We start from the raw sequence: 24480 nt of genomic DNA, 5'->3' as shown, positions 1-24480 counted from the left end.
CCAGTCCAGCATCCACTCCACTCTTCCCAATTCACTCAGGGGCTTCCTCTTTTTCTGGGCATTGGGGTGGGGGAACTCAACTTCAGCTGCTTTAGGGATTAACTCCCATCAATACTTATCTCTTCTTGCTTCCGCCGCTGGAGCAGGCATTTCAGCTTTGATGTCTGAGGGAGGCTGCACCCCGGCTGCAATCAGGCTCTCTTCAGATAGCCTGTCCTCTGCCATGGTTGCCTGATTTTCCCTCCAGGCCCGTCAGATATCGGGGAGCGATTGGAGAGTCCAGGATTCAGGAAATCTGGTGATCTTGTTAGATTTTAAAAAGTAGTTCTAACTACTTTTAGTAGTTTTAGTAGTTAGAAGTTTCTGAAAGATGCCCTAATTAATTCATGAGCTACGAGCCAAACTTCAAAAGAAATACAGTGATTTATTAGGAGCACCATTCCGGCAATAATCTGATGCAGTCAGAACTGACCTCACATAGATTTACGGTCCCCTATGACCCTGTCTCCCCCCTCCTCCCTGGCCATGTCATAAATCACATTCTCCAATTGACCACATTGGCAGGCTATAGAACCACATCCCTCCTGCTTCCTCCGGTAACCTAGGACAAAATCTATAGAGGCATTTGTGGGATGTAGTTTCAGTTAGGGCAATCAAGCAGCTCCATCAGTTCTCCCACCCCACCCCACCCCGCTTATTGCAACTTGAAAGCTTTGCTAGTTGACATTAGATAGTTATAAGAATATAAGTTATTATTAGGCTAACAAACTTTTAAGATAAACAAAACAACAAAAATTATAACTTTAAATAAATAATAATACATAAACCTTCATTGCTATATTCATTGATAGTATTAATTATTTTCTCTTTTATATTGTAGGTTATTTTCTCCAAACAAACAAAAATGAAAAAAGATGTAATGGAATTTAAAATGATTCCAGTTATATAAACAAGCTACTTCCTTTGATATTTTCGTCTGGATATTTTTGGTTTAAAGAATCTATCCATGTGATATAACATCATTTTCCAAAAATGCCTTTTAAATTGTGACATGGTGATTATAAAGATGCAGTGCATTTCCAAAAAGCAAAGGAACATTGAGTTTCTGCAGCATGCACTATTTGACAAATTCAAGTGACTGTCTTATCAAATAACCAACCCTTACTGTACATAAAAACTATACAATTGATTTTCTGAAATCCAGAGCTAAGATGAAGGACATGTCAGTTAAAATTTACTTTATACTTGGCCTAACTATCACTGTTCCAATACAAGCTCTGAATAAGAAAACAGACTGCCCCCAGTCATGTTCCTGCGAGATACGACCGTGGTTTACTCCTAGGTCAATATACATGGAGGCATCAACAGTAGACTGCAATGATGTAGGCCTTTCTACTTTTCCACCTCAACTGCCTGTTAATACACAGGTACTACTTCTACAAGCAAACTGTATTAAAAAAATTGAATACCCTCGAGAATTTCCTGTAAACCTTACTGGTTTGGATTTATCCCAGAACAGTTTATCCACAGTGGCTACTATCGAACTTCAGAAGATAACTCAACTTCTTTCAGTATATCTGGAGGAAAACAAACTTATAGAATTGCCTGACAGATGTTTCTTTGGACTTAATAATCTCCAAGAGCTTTACATTAATCACAATCTACTTTCTACAATTGCATCAGAGGCTTTTACAGGCCTTGATAACCTTCTTAGGCTTCATCTCAATTCAAACAAACTGCAAATAATTAACAGCAAATGGTTTGAAGCTATTCCTAATCTGGAGGTTCTTATGATTGGAGAAAATCCAATAAGCAGAATTGAAGATATGAACTTTAAACCCCTTATAAATCTGAGGAGCCTGGTTTTAGCAGGCATAAATCTCAGAGAAATACCAGATAATGCCTTGACTGGTCTTGGCAATTTAGAAAGCATCTCTTTTTATGACAACAGATTAATTAAAGTGCCCCACAAAGCTCTTCAAAAGGCTACAAATCTTAAATTTTTGGATCTAAACAAAAACCCCATTAACAGAATACAAAGAGGGGATTTTAGCAACATGATACACCTGAAAGAATTGGGAATTAATAACATGCCTGAACTGATATCTATAGATAACCTCGCTGTTGAAAATTTGCCAGATTTAAGGAAAATAGAAGCAACCAATAATCCAAGATTATCATATATACACCCTAATGCATTCTATCGCCTTCCACGGCTGGAATCACTCATGCTCAATAGCAATGCACTGAGTGCACTGTATCACAGTACAATTGAATCTTTGCCCAATCTCAAGGAAATTAGCATACACAGCAATCCAATGCGTTGTGATTGTGTCATTCGATGGATTAATATGAATAAAACGAGCATCAGATTCATGGAGCCAGAGTCACTATTTTGTGTAGATCCTCCTGAATTCCAAGGCCAGAATGTCAGGATGGTTCATTTCAGGGAGATGATGGAAATTTGTCTTCCACTGATAGCCCCAGAAAGTTTTCCTGTAAATTTAAATTTAGAAACAGGTAGCTATGTTTCCTTACATTGTCGAGCTACCGCCGTTCCAGAACCTGAAGTATATTGGATTACTCCATCAGGACATAAGCTTTTACCCAATACTGTTTCTCTTAAATATTATGTACATTCAGAAGGAACATTAGAGATCAGTAATATAACACAAAAAGAAAGTGGCCTATACACATGCATAGCAACTAATTTAGTAGGTGCAGATTTGAAATCCATTATGATAAATGTGGATGGTTCTTTTCTCCAGGAGAATCACAAATCTTTCTCTATAACAGTAGAAGATGTACGCTACAATTCCGTATTAGTATCCTGGAAAACAAATTCTAAAATTGTGAAATCTAACATTAGGTGGACTGCCTTTCCAAAAGATGGAAACTCCCTGTCCTCTCATAGAGTTCGAATTCCATCACACCGAAAGGTCTATAATTTTACTCATCTCACCTCATCAATGGAATATAAAATTTGTATAGACATCCCCACTATCCGGCTTCAGAATGCAAGACAGTGCATCAATGTTACAACAAAAGAATTGGATCCGGCAATGAGAAATTGTGAGAAGAACAGCATCAACAGCACTACAGTTCTTTTCTGCCTTGGTTTTCTTTTAGGATTCTCTTGTGTTGCTGTTCTCCTCAGTTGCATCTGTCATGAAATGAATTGTGATGCAGGACACAGATTTTTCAAGAATTATGTGAAGAAACAATCCTTTTCTTTCAGTGAACTTTATCCTCCTTTAATCAGTTATTGGGATGCTGATAAAGAGAAAAGCATAGTCCTCGAAGTGCAGGCCACAGTTGTAGAGGTTCCAACAAACATGCCATGAAAGTTAAGGTTATTAGACTTGTTGCTTTAAGGTGACATTATCAAGACTCTCTTCTATCGTGCTCAGTTAAAAGGTGAAAAAGGATTCCTTTATGGAAACTTAGTGAGTACAAATGGTGGTTACAAATACAAATATTTACTGGTGTAGTATTTTTTTTTACAAAGGAAACACCTGTCTTTGGAAGTTCTATACCAACCAAACTGTTTTCTAAGACTTTATATGTGATTTCTTAAGAACTTCTAAGAGGTACATAATGCTGTCTAAACAAATAGATAAGATTTTTTTCTGTATTTGTTGTTTTTTAATTATATGTACAATAGTGGAACTGAATAAGGCTCTCCTCCTCTGTTGTATGATACACTTAGCCATGAGTTTTCAATAAACAAATAAAACTAGAATTGACCTATAGTGTAATAAAATGAACAAATTCTGTAGACACAGTGAATATGTGAAACTTTTTTATGATGAAAAATACAACTTTTTTTTTATTGAAAAAGTTTTTCAAATACAAATTTTCTCCCTTTCCCCCCCCTCCTCCCTAACCCCCCTCACCCCCCCTTCCCCTTTGACTTCTTCATAATAAAACCCAAATTCATAACAGATTATATCATGCTTTACTATCCACTTACTCCATCTCCATATACTGACCCTTTCTTTCTAATAAAATTATCATACCCCCTTATACTATACTATAATATGCATTTCAAAGTGAGATTCTATTATAACAATGTCTAATAACTCCTGATTTAACATAATAATATTATTATATCTCCCAATTTAACAATTTCTGCTCGTGATCTGCCCTTTTACTACCCCCCATACGATATAACATTTCGAAGCATACTTCCACTCTAAGGCTATTCAATAAATCCTAATTTAACACTTGTTCAGTTCAACTACCCATTTCCTTCCCCCCCTTCATTACATATATTCACATCTAAACATAATATCCCTTTTCTTTAAACTAAACAATCCATAACCTAACTTATCTCCACCCACTTTCCTACAAAATTACCATAATTATTCTTAATATCTTTATTCTTCTGCCCACTCCCCTAGAAAAATATTCCCTTATGTAAATAAAATCCTAAAAGAAAAAAACTTTAAACTTGTAATCCATATAGCATCTTCTGTAATATCTTTCAACTGGATGATAAACTCCATCACCCGTGTTAGGGTAACATTGCATCCTTGTTCCAGCAGTATTTTCAGTATCTTCAATTACCATCTGTCCCCATCAGTAACAAGTATCTTCATATTGGAAGAAAGAAAAAAAAAAAAACCCGACAACCACCCGAGTGACTTTATAATTATATTCCATATAATGTTTATGGAGGTGTCTTTTATCCAGATTATTAGTTCCAACCATCATAATAGGGTAACAACCAGATCTTCTGCGTGCCACGATCCAGTAGATCTCTTGCCATATAACTCAGCATACAAGTAATATATTTATCCGGAAATCCAAAAAAAACAAACAAGATATTTCCAACCATTCAATTTAAGGCCTTTTTCACATCCCAAAATAATTCAGCACTGCAGAGATCTGCCCTATCCTCAGGATTAAATAAACCAATACTTTGCCAATTATCATTTCATATGTTCAGTCCTCTCATAAGTAACTGGCATTGCACTGTTGTTTAGTTTAAAAGTTTTTATATTTGTGAGACCTACTTCTTCTTTTCTTGACTTTTTGTGGGTTGGATCTCCATCCTAAATTCCTTTCTGTAGGTTGTGTATCAACTATTTGGTTTTGCTGATGTATAACTTGATCCTGTTGGGTTTGCTTTTGTGGCTGAGATCTTTCTGGTTCTGTAGATTGTATATCAACTGAATGACTTCCATGCTGGTTTGTGGCTTGACAAATCATTGCATTAAGGTCCGGAACCGCCTCTCTTATATTAAAAAATCCAGCTGAGACCTCTGAAAGAGAATCCAAGAGCGGCTCATCTGTGGAGACCTCTTTAACTTGTTGTTTCTTCATTGTCTCCATCTCCTTCTGCTTTTCTTGAATTTCTGTCTCTTGTTGATTTTGCTTTTTAAGTACCTTATGATAAAATTCTTCCGCTTTTTCAACAGTATTTAACTGATATCTTACTCCTTGATATCTCAGTATTATACCCACTGGGACATCCCACCTGAATAAAATATTTTGTCTTCTTAACTCAGACACCAAGAGTCCAAATTTCTTTCTATCTCTTACCATTTTAGGCGGCAATTCCTTATATATCCAAATTTTTCTCCCATTCAGTTGTAAAGTAGAATTAAAAGATTTTTGTACAATATCATTTCTTATCTCTTTATCTGTAAAATAAATCACCACATCTCTAGGCAGTTGCCTTTGCTTTGCAATCCAGGAATTCACTCTATAAGCCTTATTAATTTTACTAAATACCTCCTCAGGATGAACCTTTAAGATCCCAGCCAAAACTTGAGCAGATGTTTTTCTTAAATCATCACTGTTATTTTCCTGTAAGCCTCTGATTCTGATCGCAAATTCTGTAATCCTGTATTGCAGCATTACAACCTCTCTTTCAATTCCTTGCTTTATATCTTCTGCATTATAAGTCTAATGACCAGTGACCAGCTTCCTCTTTAGACTTTAGTTCTGAGCTATTATCTCGAATATTTATTAAGTTCTTTTCAATTCTTAATATTTTATTGTTCAAATTATCAATTTTCTCCATTTTAGACTCTAGCAATTTAATATTTGTATCCAACTTTATAACAATTTCTGAAAAACCATTAGTCACTCTTACAATCTTTTGTTGCAAGTTGTCATACTTTTGTTGTATCATTTCTTTAATTTCCTGCCTTAAATTTTCAAATTTCTGGTTCACAGTCTCATAATATTTTGCCATTTCCTCCTGAATAAATTCTTTTAAATTAGAACCATTCTGCAGAGTCTGTAGGCTCAGAGCTTGTTCAAACAGTTGTAAGTGGGGGAGCACCCCCCCCCTTCTTGTCTATCAGATTTAATTAGTAACGCCATCCTTCCAACAAACTCTTCTTTTTTACCCCCCAAACAAGATCAAGTACAAATCTCCAAGAAGAGAGGAACTTAAAATAACTATTTTTCTTTCAAATTGTAGCCAGCACTATATATTCCGCTACTTTGTATCTGTTATGGAAGGACTCTTACTTTCAGCTTTCTTCTACTTCCCAAGCCTCAGCGGCCATTTTAAAACTTTTTTTTCCTTCTCTTTCACTTTAAAATGCTTGTAAGTTCATTAGGGATACTTGCAATTTAGGGTCCCAAGTCCAAGTCTCATCTTTTTTAAATAAATCCATCTGTTAGATTCGTTAGTTAATCCGGTTCCAGCGCCTAGCTCTGCAAAAAAAAAGCAGAGTGCACCCGATGCCCGGAGCAGCGGCGAGGGACAATAGGGAGCTCAAACCTGCTCGTCCCCAAGAGTTAAAAAAAGACTCTGGGGACTTCGCAGATGGCTCTACCCACCCCCGCCCGCTCAGACTCACATTTCCATCAGGAAATGGAGTTTTTCAAGCTGCCTTTCAGATGTAAAGGCGGCTCTTTTACAGGCAACGGGGCGGCGGTCACGGAGGACCGTCTGGCGGTGCCGCGAAAAATACAACTTTTGATTACAATCAAAACAGCTTCAGTATTTTTCTTTCTGAAGACATTATTCTGGAATATATGTATCTCCAATACATATTTTAATTCCTAATAGAGATACATTTCTGAAGAAATGCACATGTGATTTTTGAAAGCTTGTTTTAATTGTGCAGTTGCAATGCGATCCTAAATATTCCTACATAACTTTGGAAAAGTTGTATTGTCTGGTCCACTAGCTGGACAAGGCAAATCAATTTTCACAAGATAACAAAAATAATAATGTCCTTGGAATGAGATTTAATTTATAATGTAAAAGGCATGTAGTAATTTATGAATTACTTTTTTCATGTACTTAAAGTTATAATCAATTATATAGATTTTTATCCCAAAATGAAATCACTACATTCAGTTAGATTTGTTCTCAGTTGAAATGTTTAGAGAGCAATTTCACAGCCTGGTTGGTTGCATCATAAAATTCTAATATATCTAAAAAGTTGCTGGCAATCTACCAGTGTGTGGAAGAGGGTGGAAATTTTGCTTCTTTTATTAAAGACAATAAGAAGGAAATGAATTTTAGGTCAGATGATCATTTCACCAGTTCAGAATCAAATGAAACTGAATAAAGTCAGCAGTCAGAAAGAAGAAAAAGAGGTAAAAATGAAAACACATAAAGCTACAAAATGGATCAAGGTGGAACTTTAGGATGCTTTAGGAACCTTTCATTCTTCCATTCTAGCAGCACCACATCCCATTTAGTGTTTTTATAATGCCACAAAGCACAAGCCATGAATATGGGTGGGAAAGGAACAGATTTTAAATTTAAGATCATCTTAATTTTAAGAAACAGACTCCTTAAAAAAGCAACAGCATTTGTTCAGCTTTCTGCAGAATCCTGAAAAAGGTAGGTCTAAATCAGGGGTGAAATTCTCCCGGTTTGGACCAGCTCGGGCAAGTAGGTAGCGATGGCGGCGGGCAGTTCGGAGAACCGGTAGCAAAAATCCCTGCCCCGCCCCCCATGCCCAGCTGAGCCCCGTGATCATCAGAGCCTTTTTTCCCCTTTTAAATGGCTCTGACCAGCCAAGCTCTGACATCCCAGCTGAATTGCCTGCTAAAAGCCATGTAAAAGAAAAAAAGTTTCTTTTTTTCTCTCCCCCCCTCCCAGCCTCCAGCTTGCTTACCTTAGCTGCTGATCGCATGACAATCGCAATCCATGCATCAGCAAGCAACTGAATCTCCCTGCCTGCATTCAAGCTCATCGGTGAGCAGCTCTTTCTGCCTGCCTGCCTTCCTGCCTAGACTTGTGGACTTCAACTCCCAGCAAAGCTGGCTGAGGAATTCTGGGTGTTGAAGTCCACAAATCTTAAAGTTGCCAAGGTTGGAGACTCCTGTTTTGGGTAAGTTTGGGTAAGTTTTTTCCCCCTTTGGGAGCTTTAAAAAAAATAGTTAATTGGGTTTTTTTTAGTTGTTCTTTATTTAGACCTAGTCATTTAAAGTTTAGGACGTTTTAAATTTAGCTGCTTTTATATAAAAATAAAAATAAATTAAAATAAAATAATATTTGTGCAGCTTTCTGAGATTTAGTGTGTTTCTGTAGTGTTTCACTCTAACTACACAAACACACAAAATCTCACAAAGCTGTATGTGGAATTTTCTGTGTGTAAAGTGTGAAAGTTGTTTTTTTGGGCTTTTTGTGGCTGTGTGAGGTTCCTGCTTATTGCAGGGGCCATTTTGGGTCTAGCACAGCTGCTTTTACATTGTGGGCGAGCCAGTTGTGTTGTGTTGTGTTTTGTAGGTTAAAAAAGGGCAAAGAAGTGACATTGACTTGGCCACGCCCACCCAGTCACCTTACCACCAAGCCCCACCCACTAATTAAGCCACGCCCACAGAGCCGGTAGCAAAAACTTTTAGATTTCACCCCTGGTCTAAATACTCTTGCTAAGTCTGCTTCCCTGTGAACCACAGAGAAATTCTGTGCTTCAAATTCTGAAACATTTCCCCTATTCATTTCATAAATATGATCAATTGTACTATGTACAATATACAGAGATTTTAGACTGGTGCTTAATCTTTATTTGGGAACGAAAATAACTGATATCCCTGGTTAAAAATGCTAAGCTTGCCAGATGGAGAACTGACAGCCGGGGTTTGAGATCTGAGCTCCATGCAACAGGAGCATGCTGGCCATATGACTAAAGAAATTGTCTTCGGACAGTGTTGGCTCCCTCAGCCAAGAAACAGATGAGCATCATGCCCTAGAGTTGGACACAACTGACAGGGAAAACTTTATATAGCATGTAAATCCTGTTGCTAAGGAATCTTCTCTCTAAATATATTGTACTAAATGATATAATAAGACAAAAGGAACAAAGCAGGTCAAATTGTTTCCAAAAGCTATAAAAACAGAAGAATTGAAACAAGCAGTTATTCTAGCTTGGTTCTAGAAGATCCATCTTAAAATAATGCTAATTTATTCATGCTAATGCAGCATATATGAAGCAACCTGTAAGATTATAAGAGAAAATAAAAAAAAAATTCTGCTGACTAGCAATACATTCTGAAATGCTGACACTGCATTTAAGATAAATATTTTGCTGTCCAAATATATATACTTGATTAAAGTATTTGGAAACCACCTTCTAATGCATTGCAGAGTTCAAGACAACTGAAATGACAAGAGGGCAATAGAATCAAGTGTACAAGAGTTAAAAAATAGATTTTCCCCCTTTAAAAATAAGGTTAAAAGATTATACAGAAAATATGGAAATTAACTTTTCAATTTTCAAGACTAAATATTCCTCCAAATATAAAGATTAGTTGTGTTTGTTTATGGGAAAAAAACAATATCAGATTTAAGCATCAAATCACAACCATGAAGATGTTAGCTGACTGTAATTCATACCAGCTGCAATGGGTCAAAGAGTGAAAAATCGGTCCATATAAAATTGGAACATTAAGATAAAAATGGGAGATATGCAAAGAGCAGGAAATAAGTCTGCAAGCATTCTGTCAAGGGAGTGGCTATTTCAGTAGTGGGTTCCACTTACCTTCACTACTGGTTTGGAACTGTGAGCTCGCGTACAGCGCTTCTGTGCATGTGCAGAACCTTCTGCGCATGCGCAGAGCATCCTTGATGATGTCTGGGCAGGTGGCCGGAGTCTCCCGCCACTGCCACTATCGGTTCACCTGAAACGGGGCAAACCGGTAGAAACCCACCACTGGGCTATTTAGAGCAAATATGCAGGAAGTCAATCACTTGCAAAATGGATAATTAGTCCATGGTTTTTTTTTCAAAGATCGAAACAGATTATCTAGGAAACAGCAGTCTATTTCCAAAAGCAGTATTCACAGACAATTTGAAAATCAATAAAGATAAAATCGGGACTATAGCAATGTCAAGGAATTAAATATTGTGTAAGGCACTATTTTCAGCCAAGGCCTGGGACTGGTAGCTTTTAAGCATGACCTTCATTAGAACCTCAGTGTAGGCTGGGAATTATTAAAAGAAGTCTTTAAAAACTTTCTACTGCCAAGCAAACATTTACTCCTGAGATGTCTTTTTTCTCAGGTTGGCTCAGGTTTGGCTGTAAATATGTGGACGATCACTAGATGGCAGCAAAAAGAGGCAGTAAAATCTAAATCTTTGCTGCCATCGAGAGCATACAATACATTTATTGTTGATAGTTCTAAGATCAGCATTCCTTCACTTTACAATTTATTAGACTTCTTTTACTTGCCATCTATATTTCCTAATTTTACTGCTATCTCATCTGGTGATTATTTTACAAAGGGGAAAATATACATCTTAAAAGTATTACCTATATCAATAGATACTCCGTGTTCTGTGTCAGGATTTTCGGAAGTAAATTTCTGTTTACCCAGTTACACTTCTGATTTTCCACTAAATAAGAATCTTTCGGAAAAGAAGGGGACGTTGGCAATGCCTGATACGCCCCTTCTCGTTGAGTGGAGACAGCAGCCAGATGTGGGTTATGCTCATTGGTCAAATGTGGACTGAGCCTGTCAATTAATTATTAAATCCCGCCCCTATTCCTAGGGATTCCAGCTTTGGTGAAGGAGGAAGACAGACTCTGAGTGTGGAAAGTAGAAAAAAATAAACTGTTAGATAAATTCTACTCTTAGTGCCCAGATTGATACTGGGTGGGACTGGCTGCTGTCTCCACTCAACGAGAAGGGGCGTATCAGGCATTGCCAACGTCCCCTTCTCCCTTGAGAGTGGAGACAGCAGCCAGATGTGGGACATACCCAAGTTCACTGTCCCAACTCATGGGAGGGAACAGTCTGGGCCGAAAAACTCCTCCCTGACCTCAACACCTTGTAAAACTCTTCTCCCAAAATCAGCCTCTGCAGAGGCAAATTTATCTAATTTATAGTGTTTAAGAAATGGAGAAGGAGAGGTCCAAGTAGCTGCTCTGCATATTTCAGACAATGAAGCCTTAGAAGCCCAAGCAGCTGTATTTGCAGCACTTCTGGTGGAATGAGCTGTCACCTTGGTAGGAGGAGGCAAAGATCGCGGTTCGTATGCCATCTTAATCGTTGTTCGGATCCATCGACCTAACGTCGAAGAAGATTTCCTAATGAAGGACCTTATTTCCTAATGAAGCCGGAAGATAGGAAATGAACATTGACTCTGTCCTACGAATATCAGCCATCCTCTGGATGTATAACTTCAGTGCCTGTCTGACATCCAACATGTGTAATCTGTTTTCCAATGGATTGGAAGGTGAGGAATAAAAATCTAGTAAAACAATTTCCTGCAAACGATGAAAAGAAGAGTTAATTTTAGGTATAAAAGTAGGATCCAATCTGAGGACCACTCTATCTACATGGAATACACATAAATCATCTCAGATCGACAATGCTGCAAGTTCTGAAATACGTCGCGCCAAAGTAATCGCGACTAGAAAAACAACTTTTTCTGACAATAGACGTAAACTGGTAGAGTCTATTGGTTCATATGGCGAACCCATAAGTGAATCCAACACAACTGAAAGTTCCCAAGAAGGATATCGATGTATTACTGGTGGACAAAGGTTAGCTGCTCCTCTGAGAAAACGACGAATCATGGGATCTTGTGGCAATGAATTATTTGGATTATATGTCAGAATAGATGAGATAGCAGCCACCTGTCTCTTGAGAGTGTTGGGAGAAAGTCCTTTTTCTAAACCAGCCTGTAAAAACATCAGTACCTGCAAAACAGAAGCTTGAAGAGCAGAAAAACCTTGGGTCTCACACCAAGATGTAAATGTGCACCAAGTTGCTGAATAAATTCGTTGTGTTGATGACCGCCTAGATGCCTGCATGGTTCTAATTATTGGAGATGGAATGTGATTTTGCTGGAGAGCATCCCGCTCAACCGCCATGCGGTCATCTGTAGCCATTGTGGTTCCGGATGTGTGATTACGCCCTGGCTGAGGCAATTCATGATACATGGTATCCTCCAAGGAGGAGTCACTGATAAATTCATGAGGTCTGCAAACCATGACCTTCTTGGCCAATGTGGCGCTATTAGAATGATTTCCGCCCTTTCCAGTATTAGTTTCCGAATTACCCTCGGAATTAGAGGAATCGGTGGAAAGGCGTACAACAGACCTTGTGGCCAAGGGGAGCGTAGAGCATCCACAGCTTCTGCAACGTTGGACATTCTATCTTTTATGACCCTGGCCACAAGAGATCTCAACCCGGGTTACGATCCGGGTAGAGGAAAAACTTACCTTCAACTAAATCAATTATAGTTCCTAAATGAAGAATTCTAGACATCTAGGAACCGTAATTCTAGAATCATAGTTCCCAAATGAAGAATTCTAGTCGAGAGTTTCAGATGGCTTTCTCTATGTTAACAGAGAAGCTGTGCGAGGCCAGTGTCTGAATGGTAAATTGGAGATCTGAAATGTCCTGCTGAGGAGTTAAACAGAAGAGACTTAAACAGAGCCTGGGGAAATAGGCTCGTGAATGCAGATTGATCTGGAGGTAAGCCCTCAACCTCCGACAACTCTGGTTCCTGAGGCTCCATCTCTTCCGATACAGAGTGTCTACTGATATAGGAGACAGATGGAGAATCTGAGCCCACAAGCGAGAGGGTATCTTCCATATCGACTCTGTCCAGCGAAGCCGAATAGTCCGAATGGACCGAATACACTGTAATCAGTCTGGCAGTCGAGAAAGTATGAGTCGACAGGGATCGTTGCCCCATTGCTGCAATCATACATTGAATGTCCTCTGGACGTAAAGGGTTAGAATCATGGTCTCAGGCTGGGTCGGCCTCTGTAGAGGCTTGAACCAGAGCAGAAGATACAGGTGGATGCACCACCAACCCAGCTGGAGTGCTAGACTCCACAGCAGGGCCGGATTTTCCTATAGGCTAACTAGGCTTCAGCCTAGGGCCTCAAGATCAAGAGGGGCCTACATTCAAATTGTTGCAAAATTAAAATTACACTTTCACTATAGGTGAAAGGGCCTCATAAATGGAATAGCCTAAGCCTTTTTTCATCTAAATCCGGCCCTGCTCCACAGCATTGATACCCCACAGGCGGGGGAGATCCCAATAAATCAGCTGACTCAACTGACACCAGGAAGTCTTGCAGCAACATCTGATCTGGGGTCGGAGAGAGGTCACGTCTACGTTCCCCTGGAGAAAACCTTGGCTGTTGTAGATGATGTAGGACCACTGTCCTTAGCCTTGACTACAGGCTTCCATAGAAGCTTTTCCTTACGTCTAGCAGAAAACTTAGCCTGAGGTTTAATGGATACTCCATCCCCTTGCGCATGCTTGGCATCTTACGCTTGGAAGCAACTGACTGCTCCCTTACTGTGGCCTGGTGGCCCTGTTTTGACTTGTCCAGAGCCTTAGGCACGATAAGCCATATAACACCCAAGAAGTGGAAAATAGACTCCATGTTAAGCAAGGCAGTCCTGTATCAGGGGAATGTCAAATTCTAGATGCATTCTGTGATAAATATGCGAGGCAGCAACAGAGAAAAGAGAAGGCAATTAACCCCAAGCCTGTAAGGTGAAGCAATGTCTGCCAAAAGGGCTGAAGGCAAGGTTAGGCCAGGGTAGCAGGCACAGCCAGAAAGACTGGAGGCCTGAGAGAAACTCAACGTGTCGCCTCGCCCCTAAACATAATGGCGGCCAGAACTGCCAACTCAGGGATCACAAAGCTCCGTTACTGAGCAGATCAGCAATGTCAAACAGCTGAGATGCGGACAGGTAAGAGAAGTCAAAGAGTCAAGCAGGTATAAATTAGGGTGATTTTACAGATCACCAAGCCCTTGTGATGTGACCACAAGTGGCAAACCACAGGGAGTGCGAAAACTCCACTTTGAAGCGGGCGGCAAAGTCAAACAGCTGAGAAGCGGTTAATAGTGACAGCGGGCAGAGCTTTGTTCATTTCCGCAGAAGAGAATCAGAGCCTGGAGGAAAAGAACCGACAAGCGGTGATAGTCTGGGAGCGCAAAGACTCCACTCAGAACCCGGCAACTAGTCTCAAACAGCTGAGAAGCGGCTCTATTGAGTATGCTGGAGAAAGGCTATGCCTGAGTGAAAGGCCGACAAGTGGCGAAAGGCAGGGAGTGCGAAAAACTCCACTAACAGTTATGCGGCTGGCAGTGACAAAAAATGGCTGCCCAAAGACCGTGGGGAGTGCAAGACTCCGCAAAGAGAAGTCGCTGTTTAAAATGCAGTGCTCCACTGGCAAAGCCGGTGATTTTGAGCCACCCACGGGAGTAGAAAGCTCCACCAACATACAGAAACTTACCAGTTCGATGAAAGGATGTCCAGCAAACAAAAGAATAGCCAAGTATGACATCCAAGGTCAAATCCAAAGAATCAGGTATGAAGGAAAACAGTCTAACTCTGAAAACTGTCAGAGCTAGCTATCCACAAACTGTGCCACCGTAAGAGTGGGAGTGCTAGACTCCACATTATTGTTACTCCGAACAGGAGGAGGAGATCCCCATAAATCAGATGGCTCAACTAATAGTGGGAAATCTTGTATTGACATGTGATCCGAGGTCAGAGAGGAGGCATGTCTACATTCTCCTGGAGACCCAACCGTTATAGCCAATGGGGCAGAACCAGTGCCTTTGTCTTTGCCAATAGTTTTTCTTAGTAGCTTCTCCTTGCGCTTAGGAGGAGCCTCAGAACAAGGCTTAATTGCTACTCCTTCCCCTTGAGTATGCTTGGAAGCTTCCATTTTAGAATCCACTGACTGCTCTCGCACTGTGGCACTAATTTTGACTTGGCCAGAGCCTTAGGCATGACTGGCCTTAATTAATCAATCGGGTTGAAAGAACCCCCTAAAATTTTATCAGCCCTGTAATAGGGCAACGTAAATTTAAAAGTAGTTTAAATTAATATAAACATGTTATAGATGTAAATTATATCTCCAACACCATTTCCAGTAGCCAGATGTGGCAGTCTTAGTTTATAAGGACAGAATATGCTTATAGCCAGTACAGAACTAAGGATTGGAGGCTTGATAGAAAAAAACTGTGCCCTTGCCCTTAAACAAAATGGCGGCCGAGCAGTCACCTAAGAACTTGAGCTGGCGTAACTGTCAAAAACTGAAGCACTGCTCAGTCTCAAATGAAGGCAGATCTGTCTTAAACAGTCTAATTTGGCCAAATAATCAAAGCACTGATAAACGGAGATAGCCAGAGAAAGTCAAGCTTCGTAGTCGAAAATGTTAATTAGCCTCAATCAGCTGTGAGGCAGTTTAAAATAGCAGGGAAAAACTCTGTGCTTTCTTAAAACTGCCGACAAGCGGCAAGAATCAGGGAGCGAGATAACTCCTCAAATGCAGAAGTTTATGGCTATAGTGAAATAGCATCATCCATATTATGTGCGCCAATTGATTTGCGCTTGATCTCCAGCCTGGTCCACTTCATTAGAAGTTTGGATAGGAACAGAGGATGTTGGTGCATTAAGCACTGAGAACGTGGGAGCGCTAGACTCCTCAGTAGTGGTTGTACCCATAACGGGATTAGAACCCCAAACTTCAGATGATTGAACTAAGAAACCTTAGAGTCAGTATAATTATTTCTTTACGTGACTTTTTAACAGTCTTGTTCTAACTGATGACAGCACTGGGAGTCACCAAAGAATGTTTTGCGGTTGTGCGCATAGGAAGTACACATTCCTTTTGTTTCTGATTATGATCCTCCCTAAATGAAGCCTGTGATTGATCTCTTACTGTGGCCTTTCGGCCATGTTTGGATTTTGAGATAGCTTTAGGCATAATAATAGATTGGGAATAAGACCAAATCTATAATCAGTAAAATGTAAGTTATTTAAAATATTTATTATTTTTCAATAGTTTAAAAGGATAGATAAAGGCTAATATGTTTAATGTTCTCAGGTAAATGTAAATTCTAGCTGCGCCAGTAATCAAAATGGCGTTTCAGCACTCAACTGGCACAGCCTGATAGGCTGGAGGCTCTCAGGAATGGAATTTGAGTTATTGCCGGTATTCAAATGGCAACCGACTCAACTGTCAATGTGAGCGTGAGGCTCAATTGTAAGGCAGAGATAAAATTCCAACAGTTAAAAGTCGTTAAAGTAACTATAAGTACCTATGTAGAATAATTATTAAATGAGGCTTTAATTGCTCTTGGGAGCGTAAATTGATATTGGGAACGTGATTCTCCTCTTTCGGCAAGATTTGAAGCCGCAACTCAGCTCTAAGCAGCTGAAATCAATTTATGTTAGAAGAGGTTTTTAGATGATCTTGGGAGTGTGAGACTCCTCTTTTCGGCTAAATTTTTTGGCCGCAATTCAGCGCTAAACAGCTGAAATCAGTTAAAGTCAGCAACAGCAAAGGGAGGCTGTTTTTAAAAGCGTCAAAGCCGACTTTGATGTAAAAATTGCAGCAACAATCTGTAAAGCTGTGACTTTATTTAGTGGCCGACAAGCGGTTAGCATGAGGGAGTGCGAAACTCCACTTTAATGATCAGCTTAAATTAGCTGTGACAAGGGGAGCGCAAGACTCAACAATTGGTTTTTTTACATTTAAAATAGCTTCTGCTGATAAAGGCGAAATTAAACCCCCCGCCCCCTTAAGGGAGCGGAATGCTCCAAGGACATGATTAACTGACCAGTTTCAACGATGTTTTCTGATGCTGAAAGAAGAAAACGTCCTCAGATGTCCTAAGAATCTTCTGACGTATAGTTGAATTAAATTAAAATGTTCAGTAGATAAAAGAACTGAAGAAATTAAGCAGAAATAACACTCTAACGCTGAAAAGCAGATAGAGCACACTTTCCACACAACTGTCCAGTCTGACGACTGAGCAAAAAAGCTGGAATCCCTAGGAATAGGGGCGGGATTTAATAATCAATTGACAGGCTCAGTCCACATTTGACATATGAGCATAACCCACATCTGGCTGCTGTCTCCACTCTCAAGGGAGAAAGAGAATTTCAATAAGCACAAAAAGGTTTAAGTTTCAATGACCATCTATGAGAAACTGATGAAGGATCTCTGAATGATGAAAGTTGATTATTGAATGATGAAAGAAAACTTTGAAAAATGAGGGACCAAGTGAATGGAACCATTTGTCATTGCTTCAGGAAGTAAATACATGATTGCACCAACAATAGTATGAAAGTCAACTATGTGGATACATGTAGATTAAAGAGATAATGCTCTGGTAGGGTTTAATGAATTATTTGAACTCATAACATGCAAATACATTGAGTTCTAAGGAGACTGAATCTTGAGTAATTACAGAAAAATAACTGCAGTATATTCAGCACTGAAAATACTAGATATAACTGCAGATGTATACATTTGTGTATGTATATGAGAAAAAAAGCATTATACGTAATATACACAGAGTGTTAGTATCTGTTGGTATAGATACTACCGGTATAACCAGCTGGTGCCATCACTGGTTATTGGGGGTGAATCATTAGCCCCCACGGAAAGGGCCTGCAACTTGGGCGTCCTCCTGGATACACGGCTGTCTTTGGAAGAGCATACGACGGCCGTGGCCATGGGGGCTTTCTATCAGGTTCGCTTGATACGCCAGTTGCGCCCCTTTCTAGATCGGGACTCCTTACGCATGGTCACTCAAGCACTCGTCACTTCTCGTCTGGACTATTGTAATGCTCTCTACATGGGGCTCCCTTTGGGGTGCACTCGGAGGCTCCAACTGGTGCAAAATGCAGCCGCGCGGGGGATTATGGGAGCGACGGGGCGCTCCCACGTGACACCTCTCCTGCACGAGCTGCATTGGCTTCCAGTGGACTTCCAGGTGCGCTTCAAGGTATTGGTGACCACCTTTAAAGCGCTCCATGGCTTAGGGCCAGGGTACTTACGGGACCGCCTTCTGCCACCAATTGCCTCCCACTGGCCGGTTCGCTCCCACAGAGAGGGCCTTCTCAGGGTGCCGTTAGCCAGACAATGTCAGCTGGCGACCCCCAGGGGGAAAGCCTTCTCTGTGGTGGCACCTACCCTCTGGAACGATCTACCTCCAGAGATACGAGTGATCTCAGACCTCCGGACTTTTCGTCGGGCCCTAAAAACTTACTTTTTTCAGCTAACCGGGCTGGCCTGATTCCATGTTGTTTTTAACGTTTGATATTGATTTTAATTGATATGTTTTAAATTATGGGCCAGATTCTATTTAATTAGTTTTAAATAATTATTTTAACTTTTGTACAAATGTTTTTATTTTGGCTGTTCACCGCCCTGAGTCCGAAAGGAGAAGGGCGGTATACAAATTTAATAAATAAATAAATATAATTGAGTACTTTTCTTTTGACAGCCTTCTGAGGAAAAGTCTTTAGAAAGCCATTTGAGATCTACCATGTTATCTTATTGTGCCACTTCAAAGTAGCATATGAAACTACAAATGCAAATTAATAACACTTAAAACTAAGAATAGAATTTTAAGAAGGACCAGCATTTTAAATTTCCATGTTTATTTAGTAAAAGTAAAATTGGCAGGCATATTGTCATTTTTTAAAAAAAAGTTACTATTAATTATGTTGAATTTTAGGAGATCAGGAACAATAGTATCATCTTAACACAGTCACGGTTTTTGTTTTCCACAAATTGTCACTGTCATTGTCCTATTTATTGATTAGACTCAATAGCAGAAGTATGAAACAATATTTTTGAACTTTTAATAATAAAAATTGCATTTCACTTAAAATTGTAAAAAAAAATTAATTGGAAACTACAAATAATTTTCAATCAGTTTTAAGATAGAGAGCAAACAGTCATGGTTCCTTAATCCATAAGAATCCTCCAAGAGCCGTCGTGGCGCAACAGCAAGGGCCACTAGGCCAATCCAGCCTGGGATTGCAGGGAGGACCATTGGGGCTGCTGAGACTCAACACCCCCCCTCACCAACCTGTCAGGTTGCCTCCCGCTGACCAAATCCCCCCTGGCTGGGCCTTCTACCCAGGGGTGGGTGCAGTATCTGGTCCAACCACTGGCCCTGGCCCCACAGCCTGCACAGCCAGTTGCCCCTCCCCCATGGTTCAGAGTGACGTTTGACAGAACCCCGGGGTAGCTGGCCTATTTCCTAAACTGGATTTGGTCCTATATTGACCATTATGGAGACCAACATCAGACCGATCGAGACATAGTCTCGGCGATTGTAGACAACATGAATGAAGGGGATGCAGCAGATTGGATAGGGCAGTTACACAATGAAGGAGTCCCAGAGCTAGAAGATGCTGATGAGGTTGTGCAGCTACTCCAGGTCCGGTTTGAAGACATGGTCCACCGGAAGGAGGCCAAAGCTCAGATCAAAGCCCTGAAACAAGCTGGCTGACCCCCAAAGGATTTTGTCTGGGAATTCTTGAGGCTGGCCGGAAAACTGAGAGACTGGCCAGAATGCCTTCTCATCTACCACTTCAAAGAGGCCCTGGATCAAGACCTCAGGCAGGCTTGTGTCATTAGGGGAGTTCTGGACCGTATACAGGACTGGTACAATTTGGCCATGGCAATAGACTTAGAGATCCACCCACTGTCAGCACTTCAAGCTGCATTTACTCTAGTGCTGACATAAGAAGGAGAGGCGGAGGTGTCTGGAAAGGGACGTTTGACTTTTCACCTACTTATTAACCCTGGAAATAATATCCCCTAGGAGATGGGATGGGAGGGGGGAAATTCCTTTGAGCTGGAGCAGTAGATTAGGGGTAGAATGACTTGGAAGATGGCCAATGAGTGCAGGGGAGTGGGGAACAGAAAGGGAGGGTTTTGGGTCTGGAAGTCAGTGTTGGCTTCGATGGAGTCGTGTGTAAAATGTGCTTAATAAATAGGAGTTTTTCTTCAAATACTTTGTTTGAAATGCAATTTATTTGAGACGACCTCGAAACCTGACACCCACATTGCAAGCCTACCCCAGAGAAGCCAGCCAAGAGAACCCTGGGACACTGAGCCCCTGCAAAGCTGGCTGAAACACCACAACTGGCACTGCCAGGGACTGTTAAGTGCTTCCGATGTGGCCAAAACAGTCACCAAGCATCTGAGTGCCTGGCCCCAGCCCCAGCCCCTCAGCTCAGGACCCTATCGGCATCCCAGGGAAGGAGAACCCCAAGGAAGCATCCAGACAAGTGGAGAATCACCCGACAAACTGTTGCGGTTCCTCTCCTCCCAGCTGGCACCCAACCCTGACACTGTTCTAATACTGACACCGTGTAGCAAGAACTTGTTCATGTATTTTGTATATTTGGATTTTTTAAAAAACAAAGTACATTTAAAACCTGCTCCTGATATAACTCAATGGTTACAATCACATTTGTTTCAAGCAACATTCAAAACAGTGGCAAAAAATAACTTACCTAGTGAATACTTAGCAATAACAAATAGAAAAATACACTATTTTTGCATCAAATGGATACAGTCAGTTGTGCTTTTCATTTGTTATGCCATTTAGTATAATTTATAATACCACAGTTTGATAATAAGCAGTGAACATTTTGATTTATTTTTCACTTTTTTTGCTACTGAATAAGCACTGACCCAACATATTCAAATTATTATTGCATGTTAATCATGTTGTGCTACACACACATAATTATTCCAGTATCTGGGGCAGAATTATCACAAATCATGATCAAAAGCACCAGCAAATTAACAAATTGCTGTTAAGAACAGAAAGTATTGACTCTTGCTGTTTGATCATATTCTCAATTAAATTTCAATGAATATTAATGAAAATTTAGTTTGACAATGACACATACACAGGCAAAATAATTGTTGTGATCATTTTCCTAGCATTATTTGACAGTTAACTTAAATAGAGCTAAAATAATTAGGACTCGTTACTCTCATTTAGACCATTAATCTGATGCACATGGGGATAACTATTGTCAATCTCACTCCCCAATGACTGCATTTGTCCAACTAGAAAAACACATGAACCACCTTTTGTACAAATGCAGGAGTTTTGTTCAAATGTAGAGTGCTAGAGTAATGACTATTCTCCATGTATAAATAACTGACCCAGTCTAAATAAAGTCCTGCACTAGCAAACCTTTTGTATACATACATACAGGGAAACTCTGACTTCAAAGGAGGGCATTTTATTACTGAATGAAGGATTAGGTAAAGGCTATATGGATTCATCACAATGCTGCATTGTTTTTTTCTGCCTGTAATGAATGTAATGTTTATAACAGTTCTCCTTGCTCTATGGATCCTGATGCCAAGCAATTATAGCATGCAAAGAAAAATAGGGGTAGCCAAATACCATGTTTTCCCCAAAATGCGACTTCCCCTGATAATAAACCTAATCGGGCTTTTGAGCGCATGGCAATAAGGCCAAGCGCTTATTTCAGGGTTCAAAAAAAATAAGACAGGGTCTTATTTTTTGGGAAACACGGTAGCCAAATCTACACTTCCAAGGTGAAATGCAGTACATGACTTTCTAAACCTGTTCTCATAGATACTTCAATATTTTCCTCAAGGGCAAGATCTCTGCTGACCAAGGTAGATTGTGATACAAATTACTGAGGCAAGATGATTATGGAAAAACACACCAAAGCATGAATTGCAGTGGTGGGTTGCTCCCGGTTCGCACTGGTTCTATAGAACAGGTAGTAAAATCGGCAGGAGCCTCCACCCACTGACCCCAATGTCAGCAAAATGCTTATGCGCATGAGCAGAAGAGCGCGTGTGTGCGCTCGCTTTGCACGTGCGCACCCATGGCCCCACTGCAAACAGGTAGTAAAGGTAAGTAGAACCCACCCCTGATCAATTGGATTTTTATTATGTTCTTCTTCCATATGTAACATGGATTCCAATTCTTGATAAAGTGCTTTTATTAGATAATAGCCAGCTACACTGTATCAAAAGACTTATCTACATGGTCCTGCTTGACAGAGGAAGATAACCCACTAATCATTTGCTAAGCATACATTCTTCCCAACATAATGTCCATCTTGTTGCCAGCTTGCTACTTTAGTGAAACCAGTCTAAAGTGGAATTTAACCTGAAACTAATATATTCTTTACTATCACAGCCAAGAACATCCTATGAGGTCATATGGAGGATGGTGGAGGAGTCTTTAGAGGCCAGCAATTAGCTGCTCTTTGACTGATCTGGCAAAGCTGATGCTGTATAGCCCCACCTGTCTGCTCACCAACTCTATGTTTCCTTAACCAGTTTGGCTGTGGATGTGAAAGAAGTTAGGCTTATCACTGTGCTGGTTATCTTTTTGGAGAGGTGGTTTATAAATTAAAATATTTGCATCACGTAAGACTGAATGCAAGTATATCAAGACATCTATGCATGCCATTAGTATCCAGAAACTGGTATCCAGCAACCTCTTTCTCCTGATGGTGAATAGAATGATGGCATGAATGGAGTGGCACTACTGCAGAGCTTGTCTTTCAATGTAGCAAGGAATCAATGTGCAGCCTTTGAAAATACAGAATGATTTTTAAGAAGTTATAGCTGCAGAAATATTATTTTTAGTTCTGATAAGAAAAGGTCCACCATAGTATACATACAAGCAAGGGAATAATTAAAAGGACAGTTTGAACTCTGAATCCTGAAGGCACAGCGCATATTCTGCAGCTCACATTGGAAGTACCCCTAGAGAATTTGCCAGCAGGCTTCAGAGTCTGTACACAGGACTTCTGCTTGCATAGTCCAGCCTTCCTCCTGCAAAGCCTCAGAAGGGCCAGCAGCTTTCTTTTGTCCTTTGTCCTTTTTCTGTTTTTTTCCCCTTTTCTTACCCTCAGATTAGAACGGTTAATTACAATTTCTTCTCCTTGTGGATTACAAATACTAAAACAACTCAAAATGAGGAAAACACCATTGATACCATCTTTGGTGTCATTGTCGGCAGCCTCAAGCCCATCTGGACAGAGGACCTTGGATGCTTTGTTACAACAAGAGAAGGCCAATGAGATGCAGTTAGAATTAAAAGGGTTGATCCAAGCACTGCATGATGACTTCAAAGAAAAAATAGGGAAAGTAGAAAACAAATTAGAGAAAGTAGAGGATAAATTAGAGAATGTTCAACAAATGATGGCAAGTAATGAACAACTTTTACTTCTACAGAACAACGTTTACTTCTACAGAAAGTAGAAGAAAAAGTGGAACAAACGGAGAAAAAAGTGGATGATGTTGGTAACAGACTTATACTAACAGACAAAAATAAAGAACAATAACATCATAGAAATGGACAGGGCTGATTATTATCTGCGGTTCCAGAATATGGAGGAAGAAAAAGGAGAAAATCTAGCAGAGATGATGGCAGAGTTGCTGGCGGACACCCTAGAGGTGGACAAAGAAAAAATCTTGGCAGACGTCGACGAGCTATTCAGAGTAAATACTAGATATGCGGAGAGACACAGACTTCCTAGAGAGGTCCATGTGAGATTTACAAAAAAAAAAAAAAAGCAATAAAAGCAGAGATTCTATAAAGAGCAAAAGATGAACCTATAAAATACAAAGGGAAGGAAATAGTAGTACTAAAACAAATTCCGAGGAGAATAAGAAAAATAAGGAACGAATATCAATTCCTGACAAGGCAACTAATGAAGAATGGAGTGAATTTTAGATGGCTGATTCCAGAGGGAATACTGGTGACTGGGATGGAACAAAGACATAGATTGGATTCTATAGAAAAAGCGGAACAATTTTATGAACAATACTTAGGACCACAAGAAGAAATGAGAATAAATGGAAAAGAAGAGGTTAAAAGATGAGAAAAAGCTATAGAAGAGAACGGACGCTGTCTTACCTGAACGTCCCATTTCTGGACGCTGCGACCACAATCCATGGCTGGGTTTATTCTCCATGTCTTGACAGCAACTGAGAGAAAAACTTTCTTCCTTCGTGCTATAACCACATCCCCTTGTCTCCTTGCACTCCAGTCTTTGTCTCGAAAGTGCAGACAACCTACATATGAGACACTGCACAATCAGAACAGCACACACTGACACCCCAGAGTCCTCAGGTCCAGAGCAGGAGGCCAAAGGGAAAGGGAATGGATTGTGGTTGCAGCCCAGAAAAGGGACGTTCAGGTAAGACTACATCCGTTTTCCAGTGCATTGCTCCCACAATTCATGGTTGGG

At 40.2% G+C, this 24480-nt stretch overlaps 1 protein-coding gene across 3 annotated transcripts in view; it reads right to left on the bottom strand.

Moving 5' to 3' along the window:
- The window catches only part of IMMP2L (inner mitochondrial membrane peptidase subunit 2), a 409805-nt gene that overhangs the window by 230716 nt on the left and 154609 nt on the right, over positions 1-24480 (bottom strand). The window lies entirely within an intron of this gene.

The sequence above is a fragment of the Pantherophis guttatus genome, chromosome 7, assembly GCF_059756535.1.
Source record: "Pantherophis guttatus breed Tessera chromosome 7, ASM5975653v1, whole genome shotgun sequence".
NCBI classification, from domain to species: domain Eukaryota; kingdom Metazoa; phylum Chordata; class Lepidosauria; order Squamata; family Colubridae; genus Pantherophis; species Pantherophis guttatus.
This window is presented reverse-complemented; position numbering and strand designations above follow the sequence as displayed.